Source organism: Rana temporaria, chromosome 5 (assembly GCF_905171775.1).
Source record: "Rana temporaria chromosome 5, aRanTem1.1, whole genome shotgun sequence".
Lineage (NCBI taxonomy): Eukaryota > Metazoa > Chordata > Amphibia > Anura > Ranidae > Rana > Rana temporaria.
Window position 1 is genome coordinate 145,612,950 of NC_053493.1, and position 12,195 is coordinate 145,625,144.

General features: G+C 39.4%; 1 protein-coding gene across 5 annotated transcripts in view; it reads left to right on the forward strand.

Moving 5' to 3' along the window:
- ELMO1 (engulfment and cell motility 1) overlaps positions 1-12,195 on the forward strand; it is a 559,417-nt gene that overhangs the window by 395,081 nt on the left and 152,141 nt on the right. The window contains exon 1 of one of the 5 annotated variants that reach the window (XM_040353217.1): positions 9,661-10,188. The exons of 2 other annotated variants lie outside the window; for them this stretch is intronic. The gene's annotated coding sequence lies outside the window, so the exon portion shown is untranslated. Of the gene's footprint in view, positions 1-9,660; positions 10,189-11,046; positions 11,208-12,195 lie in introns of those variants that run through there. 2 more of the 5 variants (XM_040353218.1, XM_040353219.1) reach the window with 2 other exon arrangements.

Genomic DNA, 12,195 nt, shown 5'->3' on the forward strand with positions numbered 1-12,195 from the left:
TGCGTCGAATTGATTAGACGCATGAGTGGAAGCATTGAACTTCCTGGTTTGCGCACGTTGCCGCGTCACCATCACCGCCACGTCACCGCGTTCTCTGTCCGCTGGGATTTTGTTCTGATGGTGTGTACACACATCAGACCAGAATATCCCAGGAGACATGTCTGATGAAAACGGTCTGCGGACCGATTTCATCGGACATGTCTCCTCGTGTGTACTTTATTTTGTTTTTTGTTTTTTCCTCTACGTTCCTTATTCCTGAAACACTCTTGTGTGGTCACATGATCTTTCCTTGTTCTTTGGCATCTTCAGGGAAATATCTTTGGGGGGGGGGCTTCTATTACTCTGCTGATGTATGCTCTCTATAGGGTAAGTCAGTGTCTGACCAGCCCTGATTGGTGCTCTGCCAATCACATGACTAAAAATTTTTTTTTTTTTCGTTTCCTAGTGAATGTAATAAATCAGCATACTATATCCCTCCCCCATAGTGTTTAGCAATATAAGGACATGGAAGAGGAGGAGGGAGGGGGAGTCATTTACCACTGTGTATACTCCCACGTGTATGGCTCTATAGTCACATGGGCTGCACAGATAAGAAAAAGGAGCAAATAAAGAGCGTAAAAGGACTGAAAAACTGAAATTGAGCATTGTCCACAGAGGACGCTAGCTGATCTACACAATCTTAGGCAGCAGTAGGGACACAGAGAAGATGGGAGGGACAGCTAAAGGCAGGATCAACCAGGTATATTTAATGGTACACAAAACAAATGCTTTAGTGGCTTTGTGAATATGAACACTGCTATATAGCATGTTATGATAGTTTTTCATGATCTAGGTTTAATTAAACTGTAAATCACTGTCAGCAGTGGAACCATACATGTGGCATGGTTACAACTCCCCCAAAACAGTTCTCATGAGCCCTAGGTATTGCTAGGAGCCCATTATGTCATCACGCCATGAGAGGTGGCCAGCAACCCCATACAATTAAATTGTTCCCACATGAATGCTGAAAGGTAACTTCTATCATGAATGATATTGTAATACATTTCAGATGACTGTGGTTTAAAAAGTTGTAATTTTTGCAATGCTTTTACCTTTTTTAACCTACCTAATTAGTAGCATGATCTGCTTAGTAAAATGCCCCTACCCAACAAATTAATTGCATAAAAATGTTCAATTTTAATTTATCCTCTGCACTTTTTTGTACGGTACTTCTTTTCAGAGCTAAAATCATAAAAACCAATCTACAGTATGTAAAACATGTAGGACGATTCACCTGCCTGAATATTTTTTTTAATACGCCGCGTTCTTTTTCTTCACCGCACACTGTTTGGTTTTGTCCCTACAGCAGTTTGAAATTATTCAGTTCATGAGAAGTATTGTGCACACTATGCCCTTAGAAATGCGTGAGAATATTTGTAGTTTTGTGCTATAAAAGCTGGTGCACATTATGACCAATTTATAGTATATGGCTTTGCTGTTAATGCCTTTGAAACAATTTTTAGAGAGGTGTTAAATATCTCACACATTATCAGATAGTTGATAACATGTCAACAAATGTGCAAAGTGTTTTTGTATCCTTGAAATTCAGATTTAGCATTGCAGTACTTACTATATATCTAAAAAAAGAATCTGTCACTCAAAATGCATCATGGTGTTTAATGTACTGCGGTGGAAACGGGGACAGAGAGAGTTTTTTTTTTTTACCCTTCCTGTGTAGCAAAGTATCCTCCATTTTCATGATGAAAGTGTCAAGCATAAGCCAAGTGCTTTTGTTAACAGGGTTTTACCTACTCCCAATTGAGCCGCTGTTTTTTTAATACTGCCAACAAGTAGCTCCCACCACGTAATATTGTTCAACTTTTATTAATGCCGCCTGAAAAAAATTCTTACTAGATATATTGGTGTATATTAGCCCCAGGTGAAAAATATTGACTTTCTAAAGATGGATATTTACTGGCAAGGAAAGCTGAGCAACCCTTTAATTTAAAACTCTAGCCAAGACCTTTTCTCCAGTATAACTGGGCTATTTAAAAACCTCTATCAAGTTTTTATTGCGAAGTGGTCCCAATAAAGTAGCATTCCCTTCTAAACTGAAGAGACCAGAATTACCCTCTTAGGGACCACACAACAATAACAACTAGGCAGAGGTTCCAATCCTTCCTCACACTAAGGCCCCTTTCACACTTGTGCCTTTTTGTGATTTTTCAGTGATTTTACCGCGATTTTGTGGCCGTGATTTTGACGAGATTTTACAGCGATTTTGATGTGATTTCAGCGAATGTCTGTGTAAAGCCTCGTACACTCGATCAGTTCATCCGTCTGAATGACCGTTGTCATAGGTTAACCAATAAACCTGACTGATGGTCCGTTGCGCCTGCACACCATCGATTAAAAAAAACGATCGTGTCCGAACGGGGTGACGTAAAACACAACGACATGCTGAAAAAAACAAAGTTCAATGCTTCCACACTCGATCGGTTTTGGCTGTTTGAATACCCGAAGAGTGACTAAAACTTTTTTTATTGTATATTTAGAACTATTTACAAATCCAGACAACAAAGTTCATGGCAGTAGTCCATTAGAAGGAACTGTTGGAACCAGGTAATGCCGTGTCCACAAGGTCGTTTTTTGTGATGAAAAAAACAACATTTTTAAAAACGTCATTTAAAATGACCGTGTGTGGGGAAAACGTTGTTTTATGTCTTCTGAAAAACGACAAAAAAATAATTCGAACATTGAAAGGTTCTGTAAGGTTCGGTTCTGGTTCCGTTGCCTTTCATTTATTTTTGTCATTTTTCAAAACGTCGTTTTTTGTGTCATAAAAAATGATCGTGTGTGGGCTAAAACGACTTTTAAAACGACGTTTTTAAACCTGCGCATGCTCAGAAGCAACTTATGACGCAAGCTTGAATGGAACAGACTGCCGCCGTATGTGCTGAACGTAACCGCGCTTTGCTAGAGCATTTTGAAAAAACGATGGTGTGTAGGCAACGTCGTTTTTTAAAATGAAGTTTGAAAAACGTTGGTTTTTTTTTTTTCATGAGAAAAAAAAGTTTTTTTTTTCAAGACAAAAAACGACCGTGTGTACGCGGCATCAGAGTATGGAAGTGATGACACAACCTTATTCTGCCCGGGCACCTCCAGCAATTTGCACTTTACAATTTTGTCTGATTCCCTGATGAATGTCCATAAATGCATCCCTAGCATTCTATCAGTCATAGCAATCTGGTCATGTCAACGTGAATGCAGCTAGCAATATAATGGAAAGGGGGCTGGAGGCTTTCGAATGTAGGAGGCCAATACCAGATTGCAGCATCCTGTTTCCATCACTCAGCATGGACTGCATGCGATAGCCATGAGACAAGTACAGTGGAAGGACAGCTAATATCTCTCATTATTTTACTTTTATGAGTCTACTGATTTTATATTTTTCACTTAAATGGAAACTTCACCTGTGTGCTTTGTCAATTTTTGTTTTTTACTCTTCCCCTGTAAAAAGCAGAAAGGCAGCAGCAAACTATTATGCCGCGTACACACGATCGGTCAAACCGATGAGAACGGTCTGATGGACCGTTATCATCGGACCAAACCGATCGTGTGTGGGCCCCATCGGTTATTTATCCATAGGTTAAAAAAAAGCAATCTTGTTTTAAATTTAACCGATGAATACCTAATCGATGGAAAAAAAATGATCGTTTGTAGGCACGTCCATCGGTTAAAAATCCACACATGCTCAGATTTAAGTCGACGCATGCTTGGAAGCATTGAACTTCGTTTTTTTCAGCACGTCGTTGTGTTTTACATCACCACGTTCTGACACGATCGTTTTTTTAACCATCAGTCAGCTTCATCGGTTAACCAATGAAAACGGTCCATCAGACCGTTCTCATCGGATGGACCGATCGTGTGTACAGGGCTTTAGGAGTAGCTCCTAAAGCAGCCTTTCTCAACCTTTTCAACACAGAGAAACCCTTGATATAACTTTCTGGTCTTAGGGAATCCCTGCTAAAAATTACTATATCTAGAGCTCATTATACATTAGTGTGATGGTCAGTGGAAAGAATTTTCCTTATACTTGTGGACACTGGGAAGAATTACCCCCTTACAAATAGCTAAAAAGATCAATGGTGGCAGTGGGAACTTATCTGAGAGGCAGAAATTGCTAATTTCTCAAGGAACCCCTAGCAACCACTGGAGGAACCCTAGGGTTCCATATAACCCTGGTTGAGAAACCCTATCATAAAAGAGGTCTTTATGCCAGAAGAATAACATTGCTCCTATAAAAATGTTATTATTGCCATCTTGTAACAATAATATTTCAATAGTCTGGGTAGTCTAATGGGCCTACTTCATCTCTTCCATACCAGATCCTATCTGGGGGTGTCTGTAGAATGCAAAAACATGCTCACCTGGTGAGATTTATAGCATATGTTTATAGAACAATATTTGGTGAGTAGTTATTCCATGTGATTTGACTTCTAGAATAAGTTACCTAGCCCATCATAATCTTCAATGTTATTGGTATATGCATCTCCTCCTATGCACGTTACTATTATTATTCTCTATATTTTCTCTTTTCTCCAAATTAAAATTTTCCAAATTTCAGGTACCTGTGATGGTTATATAGGTGCTGCCATTGTTGATTTGTTTTAGAGCTGCAAATCTGTCTTCCTTATCTGTTCACCGCTGACTAGTGATTTTAGTGGCCCAAAATAAGCATGTGGAACTGGATTTTAGACTTTGTTGGCACCATTAGTTCCAGGTCAAAAGGCGCTCACTAAGCAGTAAAACTAGAGACGGTATGACAGCCTTGATGCTTATAATGTTAAAACCAGGTCATTCATTTCAACAAAAATCTTCTCATAAGGTTATATGTACAGCATAATAAACTGGCCCTTTGTTTAAAAAGTTTAGAGACCCCTGGTCTATAGGATTTCCCTTTGCTCCTCCAGTTGCTGCATAGAGGCTGTGTAGAGAGGTGAGAGGAGGGGTGGAAGAGTACATAAAGTAATTGGAAGTTCCTAGAAGAGGCGAGAGCTATGACATGCAAGAAGGGAGTGAGCTGGCCTGAGCTGAGGAATCAACTCATTTTGGAGTAGTCAAATTCAAGTTCAAAATTACATTGCAAGTCAATAAAAAAAATAGTTTTCATTCGGAAAGAGGCTTCAAAGTAAGGTTTTAAAATACTTGTGGTTTTTTTTGTTTTGTTTTTTATACCTACAGTTGTCTAATGCCTCGTACACACGATCAGTTTTTCTGACGGGAAAAGTGTGAGGAGAGCTTTTGGCCGGGAATCCCGGCCGTGTGTATGCTCCTCGCAGTTTTTCCGATGGAAAAACTGCCCAAAAACCACCAGACAAAAAAAGAGAACCAGTTCTCTTTTTTCCCCACCGGGAAAACCGGCGGACTTTTTGCCTGACGGTTTTTGGCAGTTTTCCTATGGTAAAAACTGCGATGGAGCATACACACGGCCGGATTTCCCGAACAAAGCTCCATCACAGTTTTCCTGTCAGGAAAACCGGCCGTGTGTAGGAGAAAGACTGAAACGAGCAGGTTCTCGGCTTTCCCCTCTGAATTTCCGACAGGACCTTTTCCAGTTGGAAATCCCGCACGTGTACGGGGCATTTGTTAATGACAGGATCTCTTTAATGCATCAATAGCAGCTCCCACGTTTTTTTTCTCAAAGGTTTATTTTAAGATGTTCATAGACATTACATAATGAACACAAAGGCATAATGTAAGTCGAGTGAGAAAGTCACCAGCTTGTGAATAAACATGTAATGCCGAAATATAAATGTTTATCCGCGTTGTGACAGGAAGTCAGGTAAATCTGGAGGTGTTGTCACAGACAGGAGATACATTTCTACCTTGTTTAGAAAATTCACCAATTACTATCAGGTGTTGGCTGCAGAGGTAGCCAGAAAGGTTTAAGGGCGTTGGATAGCCTCAGCTGTTCAGAATGGATAAATTAAGGCCTCTATAAGTTGTCCATAGGATTACTTCTGAATGCTGCATCCTGAGGCTTGTTGAGTTAAGGAGAGCAGTGAGCTGAGGAAGACTTCTGAAGGTGAAGTGGTTGTTGATATTTTTGCTGTGTGATAAGAAAATCAAAAAGACTATTGTTTTCTGCTGGAAGACCAGCAGTGTCTGCCCAGCAGTAGGCTGTGCCAGGCTCCATAGGTAGGTTCCTGTGTTGTGAAGGTAGACGGCCCAAGTGGCCAGGGTTTATTTTATGTTTTGTTTTGTTTATGCTGTTTGGATGCTTGCACTTGTTTCCAGCAATATGGAAGAATAAACCATAACCCTTGTTTTTTCAACCACCCACGGCTGCCTCTCTGTATAATTCAGTGTGTAGTGAACCCACTCAGGAGGTCACACCCCCCCGCTACCGAGCTAACCCCTTACAGTGTGTAGAACACACCATCCGCACTAACTTACCTTAGTGAAAAGAATAGTTGTTGGCCAAAATTGTCCAGTCCAACTGTACGATATTTCCCAGAAGTTCTCTTGATTTTGTAGGGTTTGAAGGTAGCCATGGACAATGAGATTTTAATCCAAATTTTCTGATATTATCATGTATGCAGATAGCCTTTGTTTCTTGTAATTTTTTTAATGTTTTAATGGGTACCTTTTTGGAAATAGACTTAAAGCAGTATAAAACTCAGAAACAAGCATATATTGTATTGAAGCTTACCAATACTTAGATGTGATGGCTATATTAGTTTCCTTTTTTGGCTTTCTTTCTTGTATTTCCATCCGGTGATCCAGCCAGTAAGTCTGTTCTTTTTCACAAGCTCAAGCTGTCCAACAGAATTTATCAGATTACATGGATGAGAAAAAGCACTTTACACTGGCAGTTCAATACAGGGCTTTTATACCCTCCTCCATACCAGGCCTATTCTGGCACTTCTCTCCTACATGTACAAATCATCATTCTTTTGCTAGAAAATTACTCAGAACCTCCAAACATTATATATGTTTTTTTAGCAGACACCCTAGGGAATAAAATGGCGGGCATTGCAACTTTTTATCTTGCACAGTATTTGTAATTCTGATCACTTTTTATTCCTATTACAAGGAATGTAAACATCCCTTGTAATAGGAATAGTGTGTGACAGGTCCTCTTTAAGGAGAAATGCGGGGTCAATAAGACCCCACATCTCTCCTCCAGGCTGGAAAGCATAAGATCGTGAAAAAAATTCACAGATCTAATGCTTACTAGCCGCAATTGCAGCTTTGTTTACTTACGGGTACCCGGGCGTGACGTCATCACATCGCGCCCCGGCCTCCGATGGTCATAGAGATGACTGGTGACCACCTGGTCACCAGTCATCTCTATGCTTCCTATCTGGCGCATGGCGATCCTTTCTCCGGGCCCCCGATGGCACAGGGGAGCCCGGAGAAGCACCGGATGGCGGTGGAAGACCGGTTATGTCCCCCCCCCGCCGCCTATAAGAACGATCAATCGGCGGAACCACCGCTATGATCATTCTTATGGTGCGCAGGATCGCCACCGGAACAAAATGATATCTGAATGATACCTCTAGCTGCACCCATCATTCAGATATCACTGCACAAAGTCCAGGACGTCATATGACGTCCACCTGGGATGGGAGATCCCCTTTGTGGACGTCATATGATGGTGTGTGGTATTGAAGTGGTTAATACTGCTTCAAAAACTGTCAGGATGATGGATATTGTACAAATGGATGTTGAGGTGATGATGGGAAGAAGGGAACCACGTGGACTGTTAATGGTTGAGGCTACCAATCAGTATTTTCCACCCAGCCTAATGTAAGCAAAATCCTTTGAAATAGATGTGGTTACTATAACATGCAAAACAATCTAGGTAATAATAATACTAACAATTGACATGGAAAAATGCTACTTTCGGAATCACTACTAGGCACAAATGGTTATGTGCACGGTAGGGCTTTTATTTTTTCCTTGCTCTGCTGTTCATTTTGTTTTCAGCATGTGTTGCATTCCTGTGGATTTTTTTCAGTATTTAAAACTAAAAGCATGCATGCTATTCATTGTTCTAGTGTTTCGTTGTTGTTTTTTTTGTTCTCTATAGATAAATGGGTAATTCAGTATTGTAAAAGGGAACACGTTACAGAAGATTGGATAATAACTATAGTAAAAATATAAAGGGAAAAAACCCCATTAAAAACGAATGTATAATGAGAATGAAGCACCTTTGTGTATGTCTTTTGCTTTTTTTTTTTTTTTACAATGAAAGAAAAACATACTGGATTGGTGCTGTTGATGCTAGATTATAACAGTAGATAAAGAGTGTGTAGGCACAGTACATTATAGTGAAAATTAACTTGGGTTATTCATTGAATTTTTTTTTTCAGTCTTCACTTTTTAAAGTGGGGGTTCACCCCAAAAAAAAATGTTTAATATTACATTCAGGCGAGTTATGATAATGAAATTACGCTGTTTTTTTTTTTTAAATCCTTGCCGTACATACCGTTTTATATATATATATATATATATATATATATATATATATGTTCACCGGGGCTTCTGGGTGTAATCTGCGGGACTGGGCGTTCCTAATTGATTGACATTCTTCCGACCGGCGCATACAGCGCGTCACGAGGTGCTGAAAGAAGCCGGACTGCGAGTCGGCTCGATACGGCGCCTGCACACCAATGTTTGGCTTCTTTCGGCAACTCGTGACGTGCTGTATGCGCCGGTCGGAAGCATGTCAATCAATTAGGAACGCCCAGTCCCGCAGATTATACCCGGAAGCCGCTGTGAACATATATATATATAAAACGGTATGTACGGCAAGGATTTAAAAAAAAACAGCCTAATGTCATTATCATAACTCGCCTGAATGTAATGTTAAAAACATTTTTTTTGGGTGAACCCCGCTTTTAGGCTTAATTTCCACAGGCGTTTTTACAGCCACTGGTGTTAGCCTTTTTTACAGCTTAAAAATGCCTGTCCATGTTTATTTTGTAAAAAACAAAAACAAAAAAAAAAATGTTTTATTTTTTTGTGAGCTGCAGCTTTAAAAATGCCGCGGTAGCGTTTTTGAGCGTTTTCGCGTGTTTTTGAGCGTTTTTTAACGTCTGGCGTTTTTACAGCTCTACTCTGGAGCGTCAGAACGCCCTGGTCCTGCGTTTTTTTTTACAGCTCAAAAACGCCTATGCCATTTGCAGCTCAAAAACGCCTATGTGGGCATGATGCCATAGAATAACATGGACAGGCGTTTTTAAGCTGTAAAAAACGCTCAGAAAAGTGGCTGTAAAAACGTCAGTGGAAATGAAGCCTAAATGTTTTATTTTTCCATAAACCCGTTCCAAAAAAATATTCTTATTTTCATAAAATTGTATTATAATAATTATGAATTGAGTGATATTTTTTATTTTTAGTATTACCTTGATATGTGGCTATTGCTATATCACAGTAGGTGGCTTTCCGTATTGGGACACCCAGGTTGTGTCAGAAGTGTTCTGCTTGGTTCAGAGGCTGCTTGGGAAAAAAAGCGAGTCGCCACATCAAATTTAAGTAATGAGGGAGGGGAAAGATGAGATTGTAGTTGATTATGAATCTGGCAGCAGATGTTCTATACAAATCTAGCTCACTACATCCTGTCTGTTTCCATGGTGACAGAATAAGTAATTATTGAGCCCAGACGCTCCCTTTTTCTTCCCCTCTCCCCAACAAGGTGAAAGCTGGGAATGAATTTGAACTCTCTCTTTCTAAGCTGATGTATGTCACCCAGGGTGGGAGGGAGAGCAGAACGGCAAAGACGCAAAATGTAATTTAGTTCAGTATGATCCTGGAAGAGAACTGTGTTTTTTTATTCTACGGAGGAAAAGGTCTCTGAGGATTCTAAACAAATAGGCAAGAATTTCCCTGGAATGGAAATTGGCTGTGATTGGCCCATGTAAGCGTGCCTCTGCCTATCAGATCACAGCTGGTCCAGCAGCACAATAAACATAAGCACAGCTACACGCTTATCTTTTTGTACTTGAACTGTACAGTGGGCATAGGTGTACATAAAGTGGAAGGCTCCTATGATACAAACTTCCTTTACACCGTTTTTATCAAAGTGGTTTTTATCGAGGTCGCGGCACTTCTGATGGGAATAAATTACTAGGACAAATCCTGTAACACAGCACAATGGATCAGTGGGACATGTGTAAGTACTACACAGCTGACTGCTAGGTAAACAGATATTTCTATTTTAAAAAAAACTATGATTGAAGCAAAATGCATTGTTTAGCTTTTGTTTGTATTAACCAAGATTATGCTTCCCTATTACATAGTCATTTGTGTGACTTTTATATCAGTTTGTTCTGTAATAGCAACATATATATTTTTTTCCAAGCTACGACTTTTCAATTTGTGAATGGGTAACTTTTATATGACTTCTGAGTTATGCTTGAGTTCTGTATTTTTACATGATCCTATGTGTATATTAAAAATCTGTGCTACATGCAAGACAATTTTCGAAACTGCAGTATTATATAGCAACCAATAGGCATTTATCCTTTATTCTGACTTGCTAAAAGGTGACATTTGATTCATCGCTCTGGGTTATTTCACTTACGCTACCTTCTTAAATAAACCCAGCCGTCAATGAAATCTCATTCAAATGCTGCAGAAACAATTCATTACTGAGTAAAAGGAATGTTTTACATTGATATGATATCAGTAGCACTTTTTTCATATCGAAGAGCGTTTTTTTTATGTCGGACTTGTCAGTCACTCTTTTGATTCTGTAGGCTGTATTCGCTTATAATATGAGTCAAGTAGCTAAAAAAATAAAGCCTCATCAGCGGGCATGTCACATTGTATTTAGAGTTACCTTGCTTATACCCCTGGTGCTTCGTTACACTGGAAGCAGCTATGCAAAGCAGACACTTCTTTGTCTTGTCAGTAAAGCAGAGCCAGTGCATTGTTATTGGATCATTTCAGGCTGATGTTCCTCTTTCTTCCTCCTTTCCCTCTGCTGGATTTGTTAACCCCTGAAGACAGGCAGCTCATTCCACAACAAGCCTTCCGTGTCCTTATAGTGTTAACTGAAATCTAGCTAGTAGGATACGTGATGCACGTTGAACAAATGCAACTGTGCCTTAGAAGTACGTTTTCCTGGAAGTAATTATGAATAATATTCAACCGTATTTTTGTATAATGGCACCTAATGATGGCTTAATTATAGCTATCCAAAAGTGAGATAACAGGTGAGCAGCGATTTGCATGATGGGAGTTCTGTTCAGATGAGTAAGTAGATTATTACTTTGTGGCTTTTCTCCTTGTTTTGAAGCATCCTTCAGTTTGTGATGAGAGCCCTCTCAGATCTCTAGGGTATTGCATGTGTGTTGATGTTGCTTTCTTTGTATTTTACTCTTTGAGGTTCCTAGCTAGTAAAACACATCCAAGTGCGTGACATAATTTGGAGCCCCATGGAGCAGTATAAAAATACCTAGTATAACCTTGAACGGTACAAAAGGAATAGAATTCTATTCATAAAGGCGTGCATATTCAAGTTTTTAAATTAAATTACATACAGTAAATGTGTAATTACATTCAAATATATACAAGTTCAAGGGTTCAGGGACTTTAAAGATAAAATGTATTTAAGATATATATGAGCTAGGTAGGTATTTTCCTATACCCTGCAAACTTCCTGTCAAGTAACACCATTGAAGAATACTACCAACTGGCTAGCCTCCATTAACCAAAATAGCTGTAATCAGCACATTACACAGTAAAGATAAATACAGTGTCGCATCTAAACTACACTATGGTTTTGGATATTTACACACATTCGTAGCTTGTGTGTATCAGATAAATTGTACTTTGGGTTCACTGGTGCTTTAATGGGATCTTCTGCTATATCTGTAAATGTTTCCAATCCCCTCTTGAACCTCCTATAAATAAAGAATATATATATGGGTCATTATAAGATGCAGCTTAACATGCTGAAACTGACTGTAACTGATCACCCACCACATTCTCCCAGTATTTACATATTTTTACTATGTTGATGGCCAGTCAGTTCAAGCCCAACTTTTTGTTAAAGAAAGCAACTAAATGGGGGAAACAGCTCATGGATCATATTGTCATCTGTTACACGTCGCGCAACGTGTTGCTGCATAAAACCTGTTATAGTTACATAATAGATAAGGCTGAAAAAAGACACAACTCCAATAAGTTCAACCTCTTTGT